At 45.5% G+C, this 25,715-nt stretch overlaps 1 protein-coding gene across 4 annotated transcripts in view; it reads right to left on the bottom strand.

Annotated features, from left to right (window-relative positions):
* The window catches only part of Hs3st1 (heparan sulfate-glucosamine 3-sulfotransferase 1), a 30,346-nt gene extending 6,046 nt beyond the window's left edge, over positions 1 to 24,300 (bottom strand). The window contains exons 1-2 of one of the 4 annotated variants that reach the window (XM_085691944.2): positions 23,368 to 23,600; positions 18,605 to 18,757 (exon numbers count right to left, since the gene is read on the bottom strand). The gene's annotated coding sequence lies outside the window, so the exon portion shown is untranslated. Of the gene's footprint in view, positions 1 to 18,604; positions 18,758 to 22,822; positions 22,961 to 23,367; positions 23,601 to 24,046 lie in introns of those variants that run through there. The other 3 variants (XM_048415011.3, XM_048415010.3, XM_085691945.2) reach the window with 3 other exon arrangements.
* Between the last annotated feature and the right edge of the window lie 1,415 nt (positions 24,301 to 25,715).

Raw genomic sequence — 25,715 nt, 5'->3', positions numbered from 1 at the left:
TCTGTCAGGAAAGAGTGAGGCGAGCTAGCCTCCAAAGGGAATCTGGGAAAGCTGACCCAGGGTCTTGCTGTGCCTCTCACTCCTTCACAGTGCCTGGGATTTGTGTGGGTGCTGGGAACCAAAGCTGGGTCTTCAGGAAGAGCAGGAAGTACCCTTAACCACCAAGATATCATCTCTCCAGCTTTTTTTTTTTGTTGGATTCTTAACCCAAACTTGTGTATCTAACAAGCCTTTGGTTTTAAGACCCATTTTTATATCCCAAATGGAGGACAATATTTCTGTGAAGTCTCAGACTGGCTAGGCTGACAAAATTTATCCTCATCTTTTATAGATGGGTTCTAAGACTAAGAGGGAAGTCATCCATCTTCTTGCTCCTTCAGCCAAAGAGACTGTTTCCTATGTGCTGGGCGACACAATAAGAATCAGAAGGCTGCAGATACCCTAGGCTGCCACTTGACAATGCCCAAAACCAGGAATGGAAAACAAAGTGTCCATAGACTCTCCCACAGGGTGGCCTTCAATGTGCTTTGAATTCAATCCATACTGTGCAGGCTGGGGAGGTTCTTAGTGTGGGGCCTGCATGCCTCTCAGGCTTCAGGCACTGGCCACTCTAGCTTCTCTATTCTTCATAGCCCAGCAAGTGCATCCCAGCTTTGGACTTGGCACTCTCAGCTCCCCGTTTTCAGAATGCTGTGCCCCAGGCTTTGTGCAACTGTCTCTTTCTTGCCATTCAGGTTTGATTTCAAATGTCAGCTTTCCACCGTTGTTTCACATTATCCCATTTTCAAGTCCCCGTCCATTGTTCCAAATCACCTTTGCCATCCCCCTCTCCTCCCAGTCATGCAGAACGCTGAGTCTCCTGGGAGTGTCTTATCTTCCTGAGATGCCCGTTCCAGGCTATGTCATGATTCCTGGCACATTGTAGGGGCAGAGATCTATTTCCTCCATGAACTTGTCAAACGCAGGGGCCAGTAAGGCCAATGGCTATGTTACTGAGAACAAATTGCAACTCAGCAAACAGTGAAGCATAGCAGTCCATGCACTGAAAAGACTGCCAACATGCAACATGTATTCTATTTCAAGAGAGTCAAGAAGCCAGATGTTGAAAGGGGGCTTCCTATTGCTCTGTGATTGGACAAGATCACCCAGGAGTCTAGAAAACATCTTAATTAAAAAGGAGGGGTAGCTTTGAAATAACCCTTCAGAAATAATTCAATTTTCTCCATAAGTCTCCTTATCACATAATTCCCATTATGACTCAGACTCCAAATGTAATTAACTTTAATGTACCCTCCCAGTCCCCCCAGTCTGATCGTGAATGTATTCACACGAGGGGAAATCAGCAGACTAGCTCATGAGAGAAACAGTGATGTCCGTGCGCCTCTGTCTTCCCGATACTACCTCAGTCCCTCTACCCAACAGGAGAACGCACACCTGGCCGAAGGAAAGGAGTTCTCTAGAGGAAGGGACTTCGAAATTTAACAAAAGAGATGGAAAGAAAGAAGTTATTTGCTGAGCCACCACTGTGTGCCAGACAGTGGGCACTTAAGCAAAGGTTTGCTCTGACACCTGCAACACCGCCAGCAACAAGAGTGATAGTATTCACATTTTGTTTCACATGTGTAAGCAATGCAAAGGTGGTACAGAATGGTGAAAATGCAAAGAAGCTCTGGTAATCAGACTTTTCGCTCTAAGAATCAAAATCGGAATTCTTACAGCTAAATGATACCGCATACGTAAGTAGATCACCTCGTAAGGACTCAGTGTACTACCCCTCTCTGTTCTATGGGAAACTATATGGAACCTCAGCTGTCAGGAGAGTGGGCCTAGAGAAGGCAGCATCAAGATAAACCTACGAGAGAAGCCAGTTTGCCGGGAATGGCTGGGAATGCTTCTTGACCTGGCGGAGATGAAATGAACAGAATAGATTCACGGGCATGACCGAGGCAGGTACTGCCAAACAGACTGATAAGCAGTCAGGAGCCTCGTATCCCACAACCAATGCTTTGTCCTTGGACACAGGACCTGGAAAGCTTCAGGAAGCGACCCTGAGACTTGGAGCCCTGCCTATACAGATCTACGAAATGGGTCTAAGCCTACTGCTCATGTGGGCAATCCAGCATAAAACATTACTCATGCTAAACATGCACCGCAGTGAGGGGCTAGCACACTCAACAGACAGCAGTGCTTTGCTTTTCTCCCCACAGTAGTTATGGGAGCACACTAATGTTCAACAGCCTCTTCAAGGCCACAGAACCAGGAAGCGTCAAACCTCAATGACAGCGTCCTTCTCCAGGACCCTCACTTTGCCTTCCCCCACAATGAACAGGAAACTTCTCTGTGGACGCAACAAGTGCAATCTAGGCAGAGGCGGAAAAAAGTGAGAGACGATGGCGGGAGGCCCCAGTTCTAATAAATTGCTGTTTAAAAACTGCTTCGTTCCTGTCTCCCATGGTGATGAGCGATTTAATTTTCTGGAATGTACTGAAACCTGAGTAGGGACAGTTTGAGCAACAGAACTGTCATTTTTTTTTCATGCAACTAAACTGGGCAATCGAAAGCATCAGGTTATTTGTTCATCCCGAAGAGTCAAAAACGTCTTCCCTTTCATCTCTGCGCAGTGATTTAAGAGCCTGCTGCCGTGGTGTCACATTTCCATCTTTGGCAGGGCATCTTGGAAGGCAAGGAAGAGGAAACAGATTCAGTCTGTGCCTGTCAGTCTGCGAAAGGACATGGGTATTTCAAGACCTCTATAAATATTTATTTTCTTGAAATTGCCTATACATGACACTCGTCAGCCAATGTTGACGTCCGGCTTTGTTTGGAGTTATGATAATTGTCGAGCGGCAGGATGGACTGGGAAGGGTGTGGGGTAGGAAGACCAAAGGGCAGCTCACGTAATGTTAATAAGTGTTCTCAGAGCACAGTTGCTGTCTGAAGAAAACAAGTAAAAGCGGGTCCAAGTTCCCTTCAAAGTGATTCATATTCTTGGGATGCCGTCCCTCCAAGCTTTCTGAGTTCCCTGGAGTCCTCCACAATGTTGATAGGTTCCAAATCCACACAAGGTTACCTGTATATTGAACACTGCTGGACAGGATTAAGTTGCGGTGGGAGGGGGGGGGGCGGGGGAAGGGACGCTGTATCTTGGCAAGGACAGGAAGACACCATGTGCCCTTGCAGGATCGTGGAATCCTATCTCCCCTACGGGGTAGCTGGAAGTCAAGCAACACAACAGTGTCCTCCCCTCCGGGTACAAGATTCAGACCTAAGGACCCTGAGGAGGGGTTGGAAGTGACTCCAGCTTTTTTACCCAGCAGTCCAGGCTACATCACAATCTGAAGAATTACGGCTATCCAAGCAAGAGTCTATACCCCAACCATTTGGGATCTACTTAGAGAGGAAAATGGCACTCCAAAGGTTGGGGGAGAGGTGTGATTCTCTGTATCCCTCAGTTTTCAGGGGCTCTGGTCTCCTGACCAGCCCATGGAATGGGCCTGCAACCTCCGTGCCCACGACCCCACTCAGTGTTTTAGACCAGGAAAGGGCTGAGCTTTGTTTCTCGTTTGTTTTTCACTGGTGGACATAGCTTGATTTAAACCCAGGATTAAGAACCATCCTGGTAGACAACAAAGAGAAAGACCAGTCTGGCCACAGAGGTGGCGCTATTCAAGGAAGACGATAACAAGAATTTGGAGTTAACAGAGGATTTCCAGGCAAAGCCCAGGTTTCTATCTCAGCTCTGTGATTTAAAACCTGCAAGACAGCCCTGAAACTCTTAAGAGTTTTGACCCTGTATTTTTCTTGTAAGGATTAAATAAAATAGTACATATGGAACACTTAGGACACTATTTTATTACGTAGTTCATATGGCAACACTTCAAGCCATGGTGGCTAATTTTATCCCTAAAAAATGCTGCACGGTATAAATAGGATCTAGGGAGGATAATTAGTCAAATGCATTTGTTCATGAGCCAAACTGCTGCAGTGACTCAACCAGACAGAAGCTAAAGGGAGAAAGGACAGCGACACACAGACAGCATCAGGCTCTCTGTTAGAGGACAGCACAGAGTAGGGCCTTCGTAAGAGCCCCCCCCCCAAGACAAAAGAGGAACAGCAGGTGCAAGTAACTGCAGCCCCGGAGAAGGGAAGGAGGCAGTGTTCCTTCTCAATGTGTTTCATGTGCCGTTGTTGGGCACAGAAGGCAGCAATGACCTAAATAAATCCTTCGTTACACAAAGAAACGCAGCGGAACCGGCAGCACACAGTGGAGCTCTGTGTAGGAGGGAGGACAGGGCCTCTCGCATTACTGTGTGGCTGAGTAGGAATAGAGACCTGCCAGTAGACTGTGTGCTGGAGCCAGGTGTTGTAGACTCTTCTGTGCAGGCCTGTAGTCCTGCTCAAGCTGAGACTCAACCTCTGACAGGTGCATTCTTAGCTGCAGGAACCTTCCTGGGTAGGGCAGAGTCATCCACCATGCCACAAGTGGCCAGCACTTACGAGTTCTGTGTATTTTTCCAGAAATGCCAAGATACAAGAGATATGAGAGGCACAAAGGCCATGTAACAATATCTTTAGCTGTCGTGTTTTGGGACCATTTCACAGAAAGATGAACTTACATAAGCAAAGAACAAGAACCACGAAGACATGCACAAGGGTGCTACACAAGGGTAGCACGGAATCCTGACTCCATACCTATGTACACAAACTCCACTTTGGATCTGTGCTTTAGGCAGGGGAGACCGGAACAATTTGCAGTTGTAAACAAATGTATGTAAATCAAAGCAAAGCAAAGCAAATTCTTCCTTTTATACAAAACTCAGAAGAGGATTTGCTCATTTCTTAGGTCACTTTAAAGGAATGAACAACTGTGTCTTTTCAACATCTATACTTGAAACACTGGGCCCAATACGATTGTATTTGCAAGTCACTTCTTTGAGAAGTGATTTAAGTGAGGTCATACAGCTGGGGTCTTGATTTGAAAGGGCAGGTATCCGGCTAAGAAAAGGAAATGAAATGAGTTCTTTATGTGTCCAACGTGTGTGAAAACAAGGAAGAAGGAAGCTATCTGTAGGGCAGGAGGAAAAGCACTTAAAGAAATGAGTTTCTCCACACCTTGATCTTGAAATCTCATACTGTAGGACTGCGAGCAATGAATGCCTGCCTTTTCAGCACCTATCCCTGGCATCTGCGTAGAATAGCTCCACTGGCACCAAGTCCTCAGGGACAGAACAGCAGAGCTAAGCTCTTTCCTGAGAGCCCTTCTGCTGTGTAAGCACAAGACTGTCTGCTGGACCTAGGCAGGTGACATCACGTAGCAAGTCAGTTGTCTGTTCGGGGCTGTGGCAAGCAAGCTGGGCACATGGTCGACAGCTGGGCAGCTGCTGTCCACTCTGGCAGATGTCATTCAAGTCCAAGGACTAGAATGGTCTGATAGTCCAGTTTTTCTAGACTCGACTACGGACTTACTGTGAGAAATATTGGTTTTTTTATTTCACATAAGACATGAATATTTGTTACTAAATAAGGAGAAGGTAAGAAAACAAAGATGGAGAGGAAACCAAACCTGTGATTTCTGATTGGCTAAGATCGCCAGTTCTCCTGCAAGTGAGCACTCACTGTTCCCCAGTGACTTCTGCAAGGTTTCTGTTCTTGCACAGAATTCTAGAGCTATATAAACAATCCACGCTTTGTCTTTGAAGAGCTCTAATGTGGAAGACACACAAAATGGAACCAATTGCAAAGTTTCTGAGGAAACATGAAGAAAGACTCATGTAAACAAGAGACTTAGATGGTAGAGACTTGGAGAAAAGCAGGTTGTACCTAAAAGGAGGCCACAGGGGAGGTAATACCTGGGCGCAATCATGTAGGAGACAGGGTTCCTTAAAAGGGCATTCATTTTAGGATTTTTGGGAGCAGGAAACAGGGGTATGTGTGTGTACCCTCTAACCTAGCATTTGCCGTGGGGTTCGCATCCTGTTGGTGAATGTTGACAGAGATGAAATTTCAGGAGCCTGGGGACTCCACAGTGTAGAAGCCCAACAAAAGATCGAACACAACATTCTGAGTTTGACTTCCTGCAAGACCACATCATTAGATAGATTCTATCTTGAGGAAAATTACTGGAAATTCTTGGAAATTTCTGCTCAGAGATTTTTTCTTTACGTGTGCTTGGCTTATCATGGATATGAAAAAAATAAGCATTTAGGCCAGGAATGGTGACATAAACCTGGAATCCTAATGCTTAAGATACAAAGGCAGAATGACTCCTCTCATGATGAGACCCTGTCTCAAAAACAAGCTAAAATGAAAACCTAGCAATTTGTGCACAGGCTTCAGCCCTGACAGGGGAGCTAGCTGCAAAATTTATGTTGAATAATACAGCCTATGGGACATCCCACCTGAGCAGCAAGGTGCGCCACAGAGTGTTTGTCGTTTCTGTGGTGACCTCACACCTGACTTGCAGGTGCAGCAGAGAGCTGCCCAACATCCCAAGAGAGGATGCTTCCAAACATGGCTGGCTCAGGCACAGCTCCAAACTTAAAACGAAAATACAATTTCTGTGGAATGTATATTACTCTCTCACCAGAGTAAAGTTGAAAAGTCCTATGTTGACATCACTTCCTATCTGTACTGCCTAGCACCATGAATGTACTAGAGAGAAAACAACACCACAGACACAACCGCAGGCTGGGGAGATTCTCTGTGTATGCAAGTAGATCTGAGTTTGAGTCCCTAGAATCCACGTAAAGCTCCTTGTGGTGACATGTATACCAGTGTTGCAACAGCGAGGTGTGAAGTGGAAATAGGAGAATCCTGAGAAGCTCAAAGGCCAGCTGATCTGGCATGAACAACTATGAACAAAAGAGAAACCCTGTCTCGAATAGGGCGAAAGGTGGACCTATGTCTTAGGTGGTCCTCTGACCTCAACCTGAATGTGTGGGTACAACCACACACACACACACACACACACACACACACACACAGAGAGAGAGAGAGAGAGAGACAGAGAGAGAGAGAGAGAGAGAGAGAGAGACAGAGAGAGAGAGACAGAGAGAGACAGAGAGTCACAGAGAGAAACACATCAGACATAGATGCACACACACATCACATAAACACAAATCATAGTCATAGATGCACATAGAGACATTATATGCAGGCATGTCATAGACAGAGCTGCACACACATACACAGATTTTTAAAGACAAAACTATGCCCATGAAGAACTCAGGGGGGAGGTTTGAATGGAAATAGTCAAAGTCTGGCACCCAGTAGGTAGTAATTTCATAGTGACCATATCTTTTTCTAAATATAATGGAACTTCATGATCCCCTGCTACAAACACACATACCCATAAACACACACAAACTATGGTGAATTTTACTTTACAAAAGCAACAACATTTAAATGCTACTTGAGTTCAACACACCTTTGTTACATTCAGCCTTGGTGCTACAAAATTAATTATGCCTCAGTTTTTGTAACTCAAACTTCAATTTATCCATAATGAAATTACTGTAAGCAAGGGACACCTGTTTTGTTATCTTGCTCATCTAAAAGCTATGTCATTTATCCATATGTATTGCTGCCCTTGACATAACTCTGTTGGGGTTCTCTTATTAGTTCTTACTATAACTTCAATATCTTCAAATCTAATATGATGACATTTGTCAACAGGGATCATTATGAGCCTCATCTTTCATTCTTCTAGAATATGAATACGAAATGATTGACTTAGACTTTGTACCTTTAAAGTATTACTTATTTTTACCCAGATAAAGCATTTGAAACAGGTTGTCACCAAGAGGAATATTTCTAGAATCAGCTAGATGAATCCTGGCACTCACAATGGGAAGGTTTGGGGAGTTAACAGTTTGGCTTTGAATCCCAGCTGCACAGATATTCCCCTGTGTAACCCAGATCAAATCCTGTGATCTGTGCGCCTCGTTTCGTATCTGAGATGTGAAGATTGCAACAGTACCAACTTTGTACGATTGTCATGAGAACCAAAGGAAGTGTTAATACAGAAAAGGCTAAAGAGAGGGCCTGGCACAGAGAAAAGCCTCATGAAATGTCAGCCATTGTCACTCTTTGACTTCTGTCTTCCACTGTAGTTGATAAAGGCTCTATCTATTCAGGTAGTCTAAGTAACTAACCTAGATAATCTCAGCCACACACAACAGGTCTCCACAAAAGCTCCCTTGCTTGAAAGGGCCATTGCATGGGAATGGATTTCTGTCATACTACTATCAGGAGCTAGGATCCAGTCCAGCAGTGTGCTCTGACTTCTTTGTGACCTTGTCCAAGACTTGGGAATATTCTAGAGCTCCTTTGAACAGGGAAATAATTAGGATACAGGTTCTAACTATTTAACACATACCTGAAAGGGAAATAATCAGAAATTAAGACATATGTGCCTTAGTAATTACCCCAGATTCCAAACAGGATGATTCCTGCTCAGTTAGCATAAAGTCTTATCACTTACCCAACCATCAGTCTGATAGGCAGAGGTTAAAGGTAGCAACACATACCAAATCTCCATGCTGCTAAGGTGTTCTTGATGAGGGGAAGTAAGGGAATAACATCATTTTTAATAAGCAAATCTATTGTCTTTAGATCCTGGATAACACTTATTCAATGAATTTTAATTGACTGAAAGATCTGGTTTAAAGTTGACCAAACAGACTAAACAACAGTCTACAAAAGATGCCTAATTTTTCCAAGAACAAAGCAAGACATGATGGCAGTAGATTGATACTGTCATGGATATGTTGAGGTTTGACTGTCCCTCCCTAAGAGCCCATTGTACCAGGAAACTATGAACAGTGAAACAATCACTTTCACAAGGAGAGGTAAAGGAATGGAGCTGATCCGAATTCAGGAACTGAAAGCAGTTGGCAGTATGCTTCTTGGAGATGACACTGAAGACCACTTGGGGGTCTAACGAGAATAAGAACAAAGGTCAATGCATTTGAGTGACACCCAGGCTCCAGCACGGGGACAGGGAAATGTGTACGTACAGTGATGTGCTTGAGTGACCTCAAATTTAAGTCCTGGCTCAGGTCTGTCTCCCTGAAGGCTCCACTTCTCCTTCAGAGCCTGAGTTTTCTGTCCAAAAAGTGAGAAAAGGCACCCTGCTGTCCTTCTTGGGTGGATATAAGAATTAGAGGAACTATCATAAAAATCATGCTAAGTTTCTTGAAACAAGGTATATTTTCAGTAAACAGGAACTCTGTGATATGTGATCTTTCATAACCTGGTGATACTTGAAGAGAGAGAAAAATCAAAAGATAATAATGTCAAGAATTTGGGTTTTTAAAGAGCAACTTTTTTATCTCCTTAAATAATTTTCCTAAGTATAGGAGGGAATTGAAACATTTCAAACACACTTAAAAAAAAAAAGAGCTGTTTTTTTTTTCTCAAAATACAAAAATGTTCCATACTGCTAGCTACAAAAGAAACAACAACAGAAAAAAAAGGCAGACACACAACTTAGTTGTGTGAGAACACAACTATTCCTAGCCTGGTGTTCATGAAGGACAATTATTAGAAGACAATTAGTCATTACTGGAGAACCTTAAAGACTACCCAGGTAAGGAAAGAAAGTAAGGGTTGATAATCTCACAGAGATCTGCTTGAGGCAACCAAGCCCAGCCCTAGTGGGCATGCAACCAGGTTCCCGCATGTGGCCTGACGTCAACATAAGGACCCTTCCGCAGCTGCCTTTGGAATACGTGTGATGAAGTTGAGACAGAGGACTGGGATCAGTATAAGCAGGCTCAACCTGCAAGACTAAAAAGGTAACGGTGTCCTGGGAGCAGAAGCCTTTGAGCCCTGGGAGAGCTGCTTCACAGACAGGCGCTGGTGAGGGAAACCAGCCAAAGACAGAGCACTGGGAGCAATGGCCTTGACCACACAATAGACATCTGCACAGGTTGCGTTAAGGTGTTTAGGAGACAAAGGGCAGCTGTGCATCTGAACTCAGGAAGTCTAAACTAGCACATGTGATTGCCCTCAAGGCTGGTGTTGCTATTTATAATAAATGAGCTTTGAATTTGTAATAACAGTTCTTTCACTTTCCAACTTCAGGGACCACATCCCTCTATTGAGCTTTGCTCAACAAATCCGTCTACATAGATTTCATTCTCGAGTGCCTTGTTGCTCCTAGACTCAGTGCAAGGCATCAAGAAGCATGCGGAGTTGTCTGTCCTGTTGTCTGGGACCCAAGTCCTCAAGGATATCGCCAAGTCAACAGTGGTCACAACCATGTCATCTCAAAGAGTAGTGCTCACTCAGCACAGGAGAGGTAGCCATACTTATTCAAGGGGCTTAAGCTTGAGATGAGTGCCTACTTCTAAGAATTTCCTCCATAAATTGCTTGTCTTGTGCAGGCTGGTGACAGGCCTCTGCACACTCAAACCTTTCAGGGATCCTGAAGAGAGCTGCCACTGTTTCAAGCAGAGCCTGTCATCAGCTTAAAGGGAAAGTGAGCACACCCCAATGCAGCAAAGACAAAATGGCTCCTAAATTTGCAGGTCAGGTGACATATCCATTGGTGTTCTGTCACCTGAGAAGTTAAGTGTAGAACCACCATCTACCTAGAAACGAGATCTGTGCTTTTCCCCACACAGGAAGTAATTTGCCATGCATCAGAAGATCATCCAGAGAGATCATAAAGAAGGACCCAGTGCGAACCTGATGAGAAGAAGAAGAGACAGTCTCCAGCCAGGAAACAGTGTGCAGCAAATGTGGGGATACTCATGTCACTGAAATCACAGAGCCCCCGTCATCACATTCCAGACAGAAAAATGGTGAAGGATTTCACACCAGCTGCCCAACTTGGAGGCTCATTAATACTTTCACTTTTTAAAAGCAAAACTGAGGAGAGAGAGCTTTTACACACCTACTATATGCATTAAATGCTCCGACTAATTAAATGGACTGTCATTAAAATCACCATTAAATGCATCATTGCACTTAATCTTGAAGACTTAAAAGGAGGGTGGCAGGGTCTCTTGTGTTTTCACTCAACAGTTATTATGTGTCAACAACAATCTGCTGGGCTTTGGGGGGCTGTAGACAAATGCCCCAAATTCTATAACTTCATCTCTTGAAATAGACTTAATATTAAATCAATGGGCAAAGAGAACTGTGTAATTGAAATTATGAGTGAATACCTAAGGAAGAGAGAGAGGATTTACTTTTTCAAGGTGGTCTCTGCACTGAAACCTTATGTTGCAGGTTCTACGTCCAAGAGTCCAACCCAACAGCTCCTGGGATTCCCCTTTGCACAGCGGGGAGGGGGGGTGACAGGGAGGTTTCTGCTTATCTCTGAGTTTTGCAAAGATGACTCAGGACATCAGGAGAGACGAACAGGGAGAAATGTTGCAGACTGCAAACGATGGCAGACGTTATGGAGGCAGAGGAGGAAAAGAGAGGAAAGCAGGAGGATGAAAGATCTGTATTTCAGCTGAACATAGCAATAAAGAAGAAGTTATGAGCCACAGCCTGATCAATCACTGACTGCCGCGTACAAACACAGCTGTAATAGTTGCTCAAAGTAAGTGGGATCGATCCAGGGCTGTCATAGTCAATTAATTTTCTGCTTTCATTGTTGCAAATGCCTCTGTGCCTCAGTTTCCTATTATATTTACACACACACACACACACACACACACACACACACACCTATTTACCTTTAGGGTAATTAATTTCTGGCTGCTAGGAACTATCGGGAAAATCTAGAGGGTTTTTTGGGTTTTTCTTTTTTTAAGGTTTCTCTTTCTGTTTAAAGGAAAAGGGAGATTCCCCCAACTCAATCTCTTCTTGTTTTAGAGCCAAGTGATGAGATCACCTGTGTGAGGGTCACTATGCCCTCTATGCCCTTTCACCACCGTGGGGTGGGGCACCAGCACACAGAAAGGGACAATCATCTATTCTCAAGATGGCACTCTTCGTCTGATTTTCAGCAAAATCTGACTTTCCGGCAAGAGAAACTAATAATGAGCATTAGATGCCACCATGTTGATACTGGCGCCGTGCCAGGCTTCCTAATGGATGCTCCACATACATTACAAATAAGATTCCTCGTCAAATAGAAAAAACATTTTACAGATAAGACAATGAAGGTTTTTAAAAGCAAAATTACTTCCCAAATGTGAAATACAATGGAAAAACACTTCTTCCCTGCTCAGGGATAGTCTCTTGTGCCCAGAGTCACTATGAACTTCAAACCACTCTGGAAACAGAGCTCTCGCTAGCTCTGTGTGGTCTTGCTCTTCAGTGGGGTTGATAAAAGATGGCTCTATTGGCCCCATGAAGGGATTCACACGGGGTGTGCAGGAGAGTAGCAGGGAGAGGGAGAATTCTCTCTGCAGGCCCATTCCCACAGAGCAGACAGAATGCCACTCTGAAATGCTCTGCAAGAGTTAATTTAAACAATGCAAATGTAAAACCCGGGCAAAGAGGAGCCCCATCTCCCCAGAGGCCCATGGGGGCACAGTGGCCAGTCCCTCCACAAGGTGGCACTAGGCACTCTTGTCTGTTCATCTGCAATTTCACACTGCACAAGGATCCCCGGCTTCTCTCCAGTTTAACAGCTAAAGCTTTCTATTCCTTTCCCTCCGTGTCAATGTCATTACATTGGGAACCTGTGCTGTGGGACACGGAATGGAGGTGGGTTACCCTAAGTGCCTGCACGAAGATGCCAGCAGGGCCTGCTGAGGACAGTCTTGTCACATATTACTGGATTCCTTGTCCCTGAATTCAAGTTGTTTGCTGCTCGTGGGTTTTCTGTTGTCTCACCTTCTCTTTTCTCCCTCTATCCTCTGCTCCTGTCTCTCTCCATTTTTCTCTCCCACAACATGCTCTCCGGGTCTTCTCCTGCTCTCCTTCTATACTGTTTCTTCATTGCTGTTTCACATGGGCAAGATAAATTACAGTTGGAAAAACAAAATACTGAGACACTGTCCTATAAATGTGATATATGAGTTGTAGTTCTTGGCTCCCAGGGCACAGTATTCAATTTCCTATGCAGGGTCACTGTCACTTTCTGTTGTAGGCTTCATGTGGCACCATGTATCTCTTGACATAGTTTATTTGTTACTTGAGCATTAAACAACCACCTCATATAAACTGAAGCATGCCCATTTCCCAGATGTGAAAACTGAGGCTTAACCGTGTAAAGCAACTTACTTTTTATAGCATGGTTCATACATATTAAAGCAAATCCCAAATGAATCCAACTGGCTTGTTAACTGAATGTCATCGTGCCCACATTTCTCCAGACAGTGTTGCATAGAAACACACTTCTAGTAAGCAGTTCATGTTACCCAAGGTACTAATATTATATGCAACATTAAAAGAATATTTTATCACTAATGAAGCTATAAAATAACACCTTAAACTATACAAGAAACAAACTCTTTGCTAATCTGATTCCCTATCAAGTGGCTGCCGGATCAGACACACTCACGTCCATCCTCATAACATGTTCCAAGAATCTTAGAGAGATGGCCATTCAGTTTCTAACCCCAGTCCAGCACACCAGGCCTGCCCATCTAATTGGCTGACAAATTTTGTAGTCATCTGATGGAAGAGCCGTTACCGGGGTGAGCTTGTAAAGTTGTGGAGATGCAGCCCCAGTGGAGTCCTGTGGGGACCTAACCTTTCCTTCATTATTAGTTTTGTATTTGTCAATTCCACACATTTACATAAAATACTACAATCGCTCGCTGCCCTTATCTCCCTTCCATCTCTTTGGAACACCACCCACCATTGCCAGCATTCCCTTTGTCAGACTCGCAGCTTTTGGGTTGGTTTTGTGCCTTACTTGGCTTCACCAGAGCCATCCATGCGGCCACTTGTGTGGAACCATGCTCTGGAGCCTGACGGGATCACCGTGGGGGTGCACCTAAAGACAATGATTCTGTCTTCTCCTTTAATCGACAGGAGCCAACAGTTCTGCCCCGGCGTCCGTCTCCCAACCCTGCTTGACTTGTGCAGATCCTGTGCCTGTGTCTTCGGCTGCTCTGAGGCCGTGACGGCAGTGGCTCTGTCTTCCCTACCGCCTGACTCTTAGATTCTTTCCTCCCTCTCTTCAGTAATGTTCCCTTTGCCTCAGAGGAGCTGACATAAATGGTTTGTTTCAAGCTACGCACCTATAACTCATTCTCAGCACCCGGTGCAGAGAGGATCCCCTCGCATTCAGTGTTGTTCACCACAAAGAGAGGATACATTTATGTGTATAGGCATGACTATTTTAAAGGAATCTTGGCACTGCCAATTTAAGCAGTGGTATTCAGTTCCCACTAGGGCCCATTATCACCCCGGTCCCATTCTTTTGTTTTGTTCTGTTTTGTTTTTAAAATCAGGTTTACAGTGCCAGGCACGGGTTCTCTCTGGTGGCGCAGGTCTCTCAAACCCAACCAGCGAACAGATGATCACACACATTTCAGTAGCACCACTGTCACACAAATAGCTACATCTTGCTCGGCAGCTGGTTTCACAGGCTCACAACTGTGTAGGACCATTGACTGCCATCTCCTCCCATGTCCCCAGCAGTCTGTAAGTCACCTTCTGGGACTATGAAAACTAGCCCGCAGATGGGGTGTTTCCACTTCCATTCCAGCTTGATTTTTCGGTGCTGTGCATCCAAGGCAATGTAGTGTCTTCAGCAACACTCTCTTACCATCTAGTTCTGGCTGACAGCCTAGAAAATGATAAGAACTTGTACTTTTTGGGAAATCCCTGACCAACAACTCATAAGGAAGTATCTCATCCCTGGCATGAGTTTTTATTTTAATAACCCATGACTTCTAGGGGCAACGTTTTCCAGTCAGTCTGGGCATTTCCCTTCAAATAGCTTATTAAAAAATAAATTATATATTTTAATTTGGTTATAAGATAGTAGGTTTCCACACAGATTTTTTTAATATCCTTTCATTTGCTTAACCCTCTTCCCTACTGCCCTGTCTCTCTTATCCTCCTACGTATTTGGGTTTAAATCTTCCCTATATCCCCTCACCCCCGCTCTATTCTCACGGTGTTAATATTCTACTATTCTCCCCTCCTTGTACCATAACCCTCCCCATGGCCTCTTTCTAGTTTCCTGGCTTCTACAGGTTCTGCAAGCAAAACACACAGAATTAGGGATTCTAATACTAGGTCTATAGAGATGGCCTTGGAGTCATGTTTACATTTAATAAGGGCCTGACTTAGGGAACCAGCACTCCTCTGGTTGACATTCCTTCTTTCCAAAAACTGCTGAGAAAGATATGGCTCATGATATCATGGCCATAAAGAGAGAATGTGTGCCTGAGTTACTCCATACATACCAGGTTCTGGTTCCCTCTTTTTTAGAAGGTAAATAAGATCGCCTAGGCTTAGCTTAGCTCATCAGGGAAAACATTTCTTTTTTATCTTGGACCGTTCCCTTTAGGCTAAACCATTTCACCCTTGGGATTACAGTGTAACTCTTTCCTTAGCTTCATATGATGCAGAGTTTTCCAAAAAAAAAAAAATAGTAATTTTCGGAAGACTCAGGAACCTAGTAAGACTTTGTAAGATACAAAATCAAAGACACAGTTAGACCCCAGGACTCAGGGATACTAAGCACACACCCTACTGCTGACATATACTCTCAGACCACAGAGAATCCTTAAGTATCTGGGCTATACCTCAACTGTTCTTTATTATTTATCTAAAATTCAAATTTATTTGGCAGTCTTACATTTCCATCTGCAAAGTCTACCAGCTTTATACAAGGCGACTTTCTGAGCATGGCACCAGGCACTTTTATGTCCTTATGTCTTTGGGATAATGTTGAGAAAACTAAGGTCCTGAAAAGTCGCCCATTACTGAAAGCCAACACAAGAGCATATTGCCAGCAAAACCAAAGTAGTTCCAAAATAAAACCTCAGTTCCAGTCTTCCCTGACAGCCAGCCCCTCCTTCCTCCCTAGTCTGGGGAGGGTCTGTTTTGAGAAGCAGTGGGAGTCAAGGGCAAACCAGATTTCTATAGGAGACTCCCAGCTTATTCTGGTTCTTGCCTCTGAAGTAGTTATTTTTTCTGAGCACAGCAAGGCGAGCATGCCTTTTCATTTCAGCTTCATCTGCAATCACCTTTCTCTCCCTGTATTCTAACTGCTGATATAGGAGTTTGATTGACTCTCCTAAATGAAAGAATGAAGACATTTACATAAAACAACCCACTGCAGGGCTTACAGGCACTGAATCTGCAGGAATTCCAGGGGAAAGGCGACGGGACGCAAAGTGCTGAAGTGGAGGTTCTCGATGGATAAAAGGAGATGTGAACAGTTTTCAGGCTAAGCGCGTTCCTTCGCTCACAGAGTGCAGGTTACTCATTCAGTCCTCCCGGGGGATGAATAATCTCAAGCTATCTGCTCTGCACAGGTAGAGGATTCTGGCTGTAGGTCCGGCACCGGGTCAGCTTCATGCAGGGAATGGGGGAAAAGTGACTCATTTCGAGGTCTCAGTTTCCTTAAACTTAAATCAAAGAAGCTGAGCTCTTCCCTCCGCTTTGGCAGGGCTGAGAGGGGAGAGAAAGGAGACAGCTGATATTGTGGTCACCAGCTGCCAAAGCAAGGGCTTTTCATCACTTCATTCTTTAGGAGTCAGGGGCTTTGCATGGCTATGGTGGACTCAGCAATGGGCTCCTGCTGAAGGGTCAGTTACTCAGCTAAATTTATACATTGGAGACCTGAAAACAATTTTTTGGGTTCTCAACAATTAGATCTATACCAATTTTGACTTGTTTGATCATTTTTTCTTTCTTTCTTTTGTTTTGGGTTTTCAAGACAGGGTTTCTCTGTAGCTTTGGTGCCTGTCCTGGAACTCGCTCTTGTAGACCAGGGTGGCCTCAAACTCACAGAGACCCGCCTGCGTTTGCCTCCCGAGTTCTGGTATCAAAGACATGCGCCACCACCGCCCGGCTTCTTTCTTTCTTTTCTCTCTAATACTGTTCTCTTTTTTCTTAAATCTACCTTTCCCATGAAACCCTCTGTCATTTCTCCAAATGAAGACTCTCGGGGTTCTCTTTTGAGCCAGTACTTGGGAGCAGACACCGTGGCATTCTAGAAACTGAAGCAAACATACACCTCCAGGTCTCTGCTCTCACGGAGCGTATCTCCTTGTGGGGGAGTGTGACATAGTAAGCAAGTGAGTCAGTCAAGTAGCAGGATAGCTACCGCTAAGGACGCTCAAGAGCTACACAATGGTCTTAAGACAGCACTGGTGTGAACAAAGGGGGCAGTGACGGTAGAGGCTTATCTCTGAGATGAGGCCGCTGAAGACAGCCGCACATTCCACACCTTTTATGCACAACCTTGCTAAGTCATGTGACTGTTCACTAAGCTCCAAGCTCGTCAGGAACCTAAAGGATTTCTTCATCTCCTGGACTACTGCCTATCAGCAAAGGTCCGGCAGATTTGGACGATGGAGCGTCAGAGTCTCCGAGGGCACAAGCACACTTCATACTTAGATAAAAGAGCATGTAAAGCCTTGGTTCCTGAAAGACAACGTGAATTTCTACAGTAATATGGTTTTTATAAAGTCAGTGCCAGACAAGGAAATTAACGCTCCAGAGAAATCTTCACTAATGATGGAATCCAGGCACGGAAAGCACACAAGGAAACTATTTCTGGCACATATGCAAATTCACTGTTCAACTCAAAAGGTGCTAAGCACCCGTATTCTGAGCATGGACTGTCCACAAGGACATTTCCCCCACTCCCCTCCATATCGTCAGTGACCTAACCACCAGTGATTCTGTATTGATGTCTTCCCTGTGAGTCTGTTGCTTGATTTGGTGGTTCATCATCACATTTAACACAGTGCCTGGTACCAGGAAGATGCTCAAAGAACATAACCACTCATCACTTTAAAAAAAAACACTAGATATTCAGAGGAATATCAGAGATGAATTTGAAATTGTAAAATGCAATCAAGTCCCCATATTCCCGATACTGAAAACGGTTTTGTGTCAGCTAGTGAAACTTGCTATTGAGTATACTGAACTAGAACCTAGATTACCTATGGAAGGCCTCCCAATTTAACAGGTACCTGACATTTTGTATCTCACTTCCCTTAGTGTATCCCAATCTAAGTAGAAGAGAGTTTCATTAATTCTCTCCCTTCGCCGCCTCCTCCACTAGATGTGCACAGGGGTGAAGGTTTCCATCTGTTTTATTCCCTGCTGTGTTACTGGTAGGAAGAACAGTGAGTGTTGCCTGGCTGGAACTCAGCAAATGACTTAAAGGTGTAAATGGGATTTTGAAACTGCTTACTGAGACAAGGACCAAAGGCATCCCCAAAGGACTGAAGCAGATGCTCCATCCTCCACGTGGAAGGAAGTGATTACAGTCATCTATCCCCCTTCCCCCACACTCCTGCTTTTATTGTACAGGTAAGATCTTCAGTGTCGCATTCCAACCCAAATTCCAATCTATTCTGCAGGCCGGTGGGAGAGCTCCGAGGAACATATAAAAAATGCTCTTTCGGGCCTACAGGTACTAGAATTTGATGTCAGTAAATTTTACGTAAAACTATGAACCTGCAACTTGCTTTAAACAGTAAAAAAAGAAAAATACCTGGCAAGGATAGGCCACAGGTTTTACTGGCCACGAAGTTGGATTTGAGCTCCAGGCCTATGCTTCCTTCTACCCAGGCTGCTCCTATCTGGCAGCTGAACGCACTGCCGTTTGCGACCCCTGCTGGCAAGTTACCAAAAAGCAGGCAGCATGCTGGAGAAAAAAAATCAGAAAAAAAAGTCCTTTGGGATCTATTTCTATTATGTTTAAGGCATTCCTTGGAAGAATAATGTATTCATTTTTTCTAGTCCTCTCCTGGTAGCACATAACTATTGACAAACTATGGCCCAGTAAATATTATTCTAACGGCCTGCGGAAGCTATGGACTTAATTCCCTGTGGGTGGAGAGAGCTGAGAAGGCTTCAAGCCAGAGGCAGTCCTGAAGATGGATCGTGGAGGCTGTGTGCATCAGCCGCTTACAATGCGGCTTGACTCAGACACAAAAAGGAATTTGTTTGAAGACTATGGGTTGCCTCCAGGAACTAATGAGATGCTGAAAATCCGGGATTGGAAAATGAGAAGGAATGAGGGGAACCAGACTCCAGGGATCATGTCAGGATGGTGCCGCAGGAATGGTTCCGTTGGGAGCACATCTTGAGATGTGGATGCTGCTGCTGCTGACGCCAGCCACTCGATTCATGACCCAAGTGGGTGATAAACACTCAGCAGTTCCTGTGTCCTTAAACTGCTCCCTCCAGACGCCAATCCCCTGGTGGGATCATTTAACTGAACATGCATTCAGGATGGCAAGGTACAAACTAGGGAAAGAGACTCCACCTCCCACCAGGAGCATCTCTCTTAAGCAAGACATTTTTAGAGAATATGATATCTGCTGGCTGGGTACCTTCCAGTCATGTAGTAGGACTTTGAGTGGTGATGGAGGGAGAGGCACCCAAAACAGTACTGAAGACTGTAATGAGAACACATAGATCTGCATTCCAATCTGGAATCCTCTGTACCTTTAGAGAACTGACAACATTTCCTGATCTGCAGAGTCTCAATTGTTAAAATAGAAGGGTTGCCATCTGCTCTCCCGAATAGCTGCGCAGATTCCGCTCAATCATTCATTCACTTTCCCAAACACATTTATGGGCTGCCTATTAAGTGCTTGATACTGAACCAGGCTCTGGGGACAAATTTTGGGGAAAAAGAAAAGAGAAGAAAAAAGAAAAGCAAGCACTCTGTGCAGATGACCAAGTTAGACAAGGGAGCCCCCCCACCAAACTGGCCGTGCTTTGCTCTGCCTGAACTGAGGCATTGTTCTTTAACTTTTCTGGTTTTGATTAAACGATTTTAAGTTACTCCCTCTAAATATATCTTCTAAAGACACATATACATACTGAAGCAAAACTTCAGTAAAAGGGCAACGGATGGAGGTCAGCTAGTACAGTATTTGCCTAACACTCTGGCTTGAACTACAGCACCACTATTGGGTGCTATAGTTCATATCTATAGCCCTAGTACTTGGAGTTGGGTACAGGAGGGCCAGATGATGTCCAAGGTCATCTTTAGCTTCACAGCAAATTTGAGGTCAGCCTAGGATATATGACTATCACCAAAAAAAAGGAGAAAAAGAACTCTAAAACTGAATATTGATCCTGAAAATTAAAATTATAATTCTTAGTAACAGTGGCACTCAGTGCTGATGTAACCCATGTAGAGCGCACATAAGCCAAAACTTATTTAAATCTGTCCTCGTTTAATGTTTAGCGAGTGTGATGAGCTCAGGCATACCCCAATCACAATTAACATGAACATTAATTAGATATAAAATAAAAATGCCAGCATCGTAAATTAGACAAACAAAATTTCGCAAGTGTTATAGTCGGTGAAGTGTCTTTTATGTGTATTTTATTACTTCCTCTTCATCATGCTCCACTCACTGATCTGCAGGAAGGCCTTTGAGGCTTAGAGAGAGAACACTGTAGGCCTAAGGTCATGGGGCCAGAAGTGGGCGTTACCCCAGCCTGCAGTATCTGGCTTTCTCTTTCCAGAAAGGCAGTCTAGACAGAAAGCAAAGGGCCTTGTGCCCAGATTGGAGACTACAGAACAGCAGTGTTGGTCTTTTCTAACCGCAACTACAAAGTCCCCACCTTCTGCAATATCTAGGAGGCCGGTACACTTGTCCCAGAGCAGCCGGGAAAGTGCCACACTTCCCAGCCGGGACCCTGGAGCTGGTGTCTAGGTGTGACAGGTACAGGTTAAAACCTATGAAAGCATCCACATGTTTGACTGTCCCTGCCTCCCAATCTAATGACTTAGGGGAGAACATGTCTCAGTCCTGCTGATTGCTGTGTGCCACCAAGGGTGTGCGCTTAGTCTCAGCAAGGCAGAGCGCAAAGTTAAGCAGCACCTACCCATTCTGGGGTGCTTTCAAATCGCTACTGATTTCAAATTTTAACTTAAGACAAGAAAAGCTCCCAGGACGCTTTTCCCTTCAGAGAGTCCCTGGGATTTTTCAAGGCAGAGAATTTCTTATAAGGATGAAAACCCAAGGCTCAGCTATATCAAGGAGTTTGAGGAAGGCAAAGCTCATTGTGTTTAACAAGGTGTAGGAAGACGGTAATCTGCTGCAGGGATAAAGCCTCTGCTCCCACGCCAGCAGCAAGGGCCTTCAACTGGTCCAAAATCCCCTTTGCAAGACCAAGGCATCACTTTCTCACCAGCTTCCCTGCTCAAAACTTCTCATCCTAAAGACATGCTGCATTGCAAGGCGCGGCAGCTTGGCATAGGATGTGAAGCCCAGAAGCAGAGCTCAGCCCTGCTCACTAAGACATCTCTGGCTGCTGGCTAATTAACTGCAGAGACTTAAGAGTGCTTAGTCAGGAGGCTGTCCATCCCTGTCCGACAAGAGTTAGATGGGTAACTGACACCAAGGAAGCTCTTTGAAAAGTTCACCTCATACTTGGCTGTGGAGGAGGGTGGGGTTGGGCAGAGGGTCACCTTACAAAACACAGCGGTCCATTTCAACGTTATTTTTCCAGTTCTGTGAGTGGAAAAATGTAAGCACGCTGGAAATAAAGAAGAACAGCACAGCGACTTGAAGCTTAAGCACTCATCTGGAATTTTGGAAGGCCCAGCTAATTCTACCTGTACTCACTTTGGCTGGGAAAGTAGAAGGTAAGACTAATTCCCAGCCTCAAAAGAGATTCGTGCTTTAGAAATGCAGGACTTGCGGGTGCCGAAGTTGAGCTATCTCTATCTTCTTTATTAAAAACTAAAGTTAAATATAGAATACCTGCAATTAACTCCTGGGTGGAAGCCGGTAATTGAATTTCAACAAATACAATGTGATTTGAGAGCAAAACTGAGACCACAGGATTTTGTTCTCGCTCCAGCCCCTGATCAAATAGCCAAGGCTGGGGCACATGGGGACTGGGCTGGAGACCTGCTCCCCAGGGGTGGGAGTGGAGTTCTAGGGGCTGGGTCAGCCTTGGGTGTCGGTGGAGCTTTCTGAGAATGGTGAGCTCAGACTAAAGCAGCCGCACACTCTCTGTCAACTCTCTCCTCTCCTCACCCCAGTTCCTGGCTAGCAAGAGACTGCTTCTGGGAGAGCAGCTTCCAGAAGGTGGATCCAGAGTTGTCTCCTTGGGATCCCCCTCAGAGCATCTTAGCATAGTTATGGATAAAAATAGCCCAGGATAACATAACGCGGAGGGAAGAGGAGGAGTAAGTCTCGCGCAAGGCAAAGCAAGGCAAGGCAAGGCAAGGCAAGGATACCACAGCTTCTGCATAGCGGGGGGTTAGAGAGAAAGGGTGCTACTCCTTTTCCGGAGGAGAGCCCTGCGTGTGCAAATAAGATCGGGTGGCCCCTTAGCTTAGGTTGTGCCATACATGATTTGAAGCACCCACAAATAATTGCTGAGTCTGGCACAACCCACCAATCCCTGGCCCGCATCTGGCTTCGTTGGTGGTTCTGAGAGCTGGCCGTCCAGTTCCAGGAAAAGCAGGTTCCAGAAAGGGAAGCAGCGAAGTCCACTGCTGCAAATGCGGGGTGTTGGGGCGGGGGGGGGGGCGCACCTGAAGAGGTCGGGTTATGAGTAAGCTCTGCTAATTCTAAATACAGGCTCCCCTGGTTTGTGTCCCGACATCCCTTAACATATATGACCCAATCCACCTCTTCTATCGGAGATACCCGGAATAGAAACCAGGTGGGAAAAAGAATAAAAAGTAATATGAAAATTCAAGAGCCGTTTAACTGGCTTTCTTCATACTTACGGTCCTGCCTGCCGCCTGCCTCTTGGACTACCCTGGAAGGTGCTCTGTCTCCCCATTACAGCTAATGAACGCAAAGGCACAGCAGACCAAGGCTTCCGCATCCCAGATGACCCATCCTGGAGTGACTCCAGTCAGCTGTCCCCACTGCCCAGTTCTCCGCCCCAAGTGGTACCCTGGCTCACCAAGCACAGCGCTCCAGCTGCACTTGCACAGGGTCCTAGAGAGAATCCACGGCGCCAAGCAGCGGGCTGCGACGACCCTCCTGTGTCAGGTAGGGACATAAGTGAAGTCTTTTAAGAGTCGGAAACTCCGGTCTCTCATAATCCATCTCGTGAATTCTAGAGATGAGGTTCTAGGACAGGAGTCAGGAGGATTGGAAAACCCCGAGTCTTCCTTCCGTGTACTCTCCACTCTGTTTGAGCCTCTGCTCGCTCACCTTAAGCTTTGGACTTGCCTTAAGTCGGGACACCCGAAGAAGGTGCCTAGGCAGCCCTCACCAGCCACTCCCCAGTCTGACACCTTTACCCCTGGAGCGCAGCGCTCACCTGAGTCGGGTACCCGTCCTGCCGGTCAGGTGCCCTCAATCGTCTCTCCGGTCGGGCCATGGGCAGCACCGCCTCCGAGCACCTGAGCTCCTCGGAGCAAATCCCCAGTCACCTCGGCGCAGGCGAGCGGGGAAGAGACACAGTCACTCACCGAGCGAGACCCGGCGGTGGCGGCAGCTCGTGGCTGCAGCGCGCAGAGGACCTTGTAGACAGGCGTTTTGGTGCCGGATCCGAGAATGGGAGGAGCAGGAGGAGGAGCAGAAGTCGGAGGAGGGGACACTGGAGGCCGGCTCTCCGGGAGAAGGCAGAGGGCAGAAGAGGATCGCGAGCGCCCACTGCTGCCTTGCTGGCTGCGGTGCTGCCCCGAGTACCGCCTCCCAGTGCGTCCCTGAGAGCCGACTTCCAGCGACCTAGCTTAGCACCGGGTTTCTGACCTTATGGGTCCCAAAGGAGTAGTCTCCGCTGCTCACCCAGTTAGGCGACTTTCGGATTTCAGTCCAAGGGGAGAGACCAGCACAGCCTAGTGGGTGGGGCGTGTGGCTTGGGTGACTTCATCAACCTTACAAACCCTGGACTCCCAATGCGCTCTCTGTCCCCCGCTAGGTTTCAACGGGGACCATACATTCGTGTTAACCTTTCGCAAACTGCGGGTGGTCCCCAAGACCCTTGCAGTACCTACGTGTGATCGCATGAGCGTTCCCTACAGGCAGGTGACCCGCTTTAGGCTCCTGTGCTCGGCACGCAGTCCCGGAAGCCTCCGGAGCTCTTTGCTCCGTCTTGCGCTGCAGCGGGGACAAGAGCCGCTTGAAGAGCTAGCTTCAGAGGGTACAGTGTCGCCATCAAATACCCTCTCTCCTTCGGTTTCTCCTCAAAAAGAGAATTGGAACTTAACTAGGCTAGCGCGGAGGATTCAACTCTCCTTTAGCAAAAGTAACTAGGTCGGCAAATTTCACCTCTGAAACTAATCAAGGACTTCCTGCCTTCCGAAGCTGCTGGGAGGTTTTTGTGTGAAAGCCAACCTGCATATTGTGACTCAACTTAAGAACTGGAGGGCAGGGGAGCTGAAATCTCCTTGGAGACACTGAGCTGCTTCACCGTAAGCAAGGCACCTTACAAAGCAAGTTACTAAAAGAAAAGAGGGGCGGAGGAGGGTGGGGGTGAAAGGAAGGAGAAAGAAGGAGCCAAATACAAATCAAAACAATTTCCTTTAGCTTTTAATATCTTCCATATCTTAAAAATTAGAATATAAATATTTATCATTTGCATTTCTAGAATCAATATTCTCTCATCCAAGGGGAAAATTCCTTTGGGGAATTGACCACTTAACTTGTGCAAAGATTAGCCTAGGCCCTTTCAGAAGGCAAAGGGATGCCCAGTACAGCATATTGTGTCAGATAAAGCCAGAAACATCGTGGAGACCTAGACCACTTAATCTTTGAGTAAATGTAAAATTGGCATGCCCATTTCAGGTAGAAAAAAAAAATGCATTTACAAAAGTCAGTTTAAATCTGTATCTTGAAAAATCTTAGCATGTAAAATTTACATTAGGTTTAGAGACAGCCTTTTTCTCCCATTTTACAAACTTGTGGAAAAATTCTTTAAATGGCTGAATTATGGTCTACTTAAGCTTCTACCAGACACCAAGCACAGTGAAGATCAGGAGTCCTTCAACATAGGGAAGGGTGTTGATGCCCTAAGTTGGCTAAGGTTATTTTTCCTATGGGTCCAATGGGTTTCAGTGCTTGGCACAGGGTTATGAATTCCTCAAGTCATTCGTGAGATACAGATAATTCTTCTGTTCGCACCCTGGAAATCAAAGGATAATCAACCAGCTTTCTTAATTACCCACCACAAAACCTCAAAAGAACCTAAAATCCCAGCCCTGGGCTCAAAGTCCCTGTTAGTCACATGTGATATTTTGTTTGTGTTATAACTGATAAAGCTTGCCTGAGGATCAGAGTGTGGAGCTAGCCATTAGTTAAGCATGGAGGCCAGGCAGTGGCGGCAAACACCTTTAATCCTGGTACTCAGAAGGGAGAGGCAGGTGGGTCTCTGTGAGTTCAAGGCTACCCACACTAGATTGATTAAATTTCAAAGAGAAACATAGCCAGGTTGTGATGGCTCACACCTTTAATCCCAGTACTTGGGAGTCACAGGCCTTTAATCCCAACCTTAGTAAAGTGGAGAAAGGAAGAGATATGGATGGGTGGAGAGAGGAATGCAAAGTGGGAGGAGCTCAAGCTATTCAGTCTGAGGACTTGTAGATACAGGACCCTTTTCAGTCTGAGGATTTTGTAGAGGTAAGAACTGGAGTGGCTGGATGCTCTGCTACTCGGAGCTTTTGCTTT

This window comes from Myodes glareolus, chromosome 8 (genome assembly GCF_982192425.1).
Source record: "Myodes glareolus chromosome 8, mMyoGla1.1, whole genome shotgun sequence".
In the NCBI taxonomy this organism is placed as follows: domain Eukaryota; kingdom Metazoa; phylum Chordata; class Mammalia; order Rodentia; family Cricetidae; genus Myodes; species Myodes glareolus.
The sequence above is the reverse complement of the archived record's forward strand: the minus strand, read 5'-3'. Positions and strand labels throughout refer to the sequence as shown.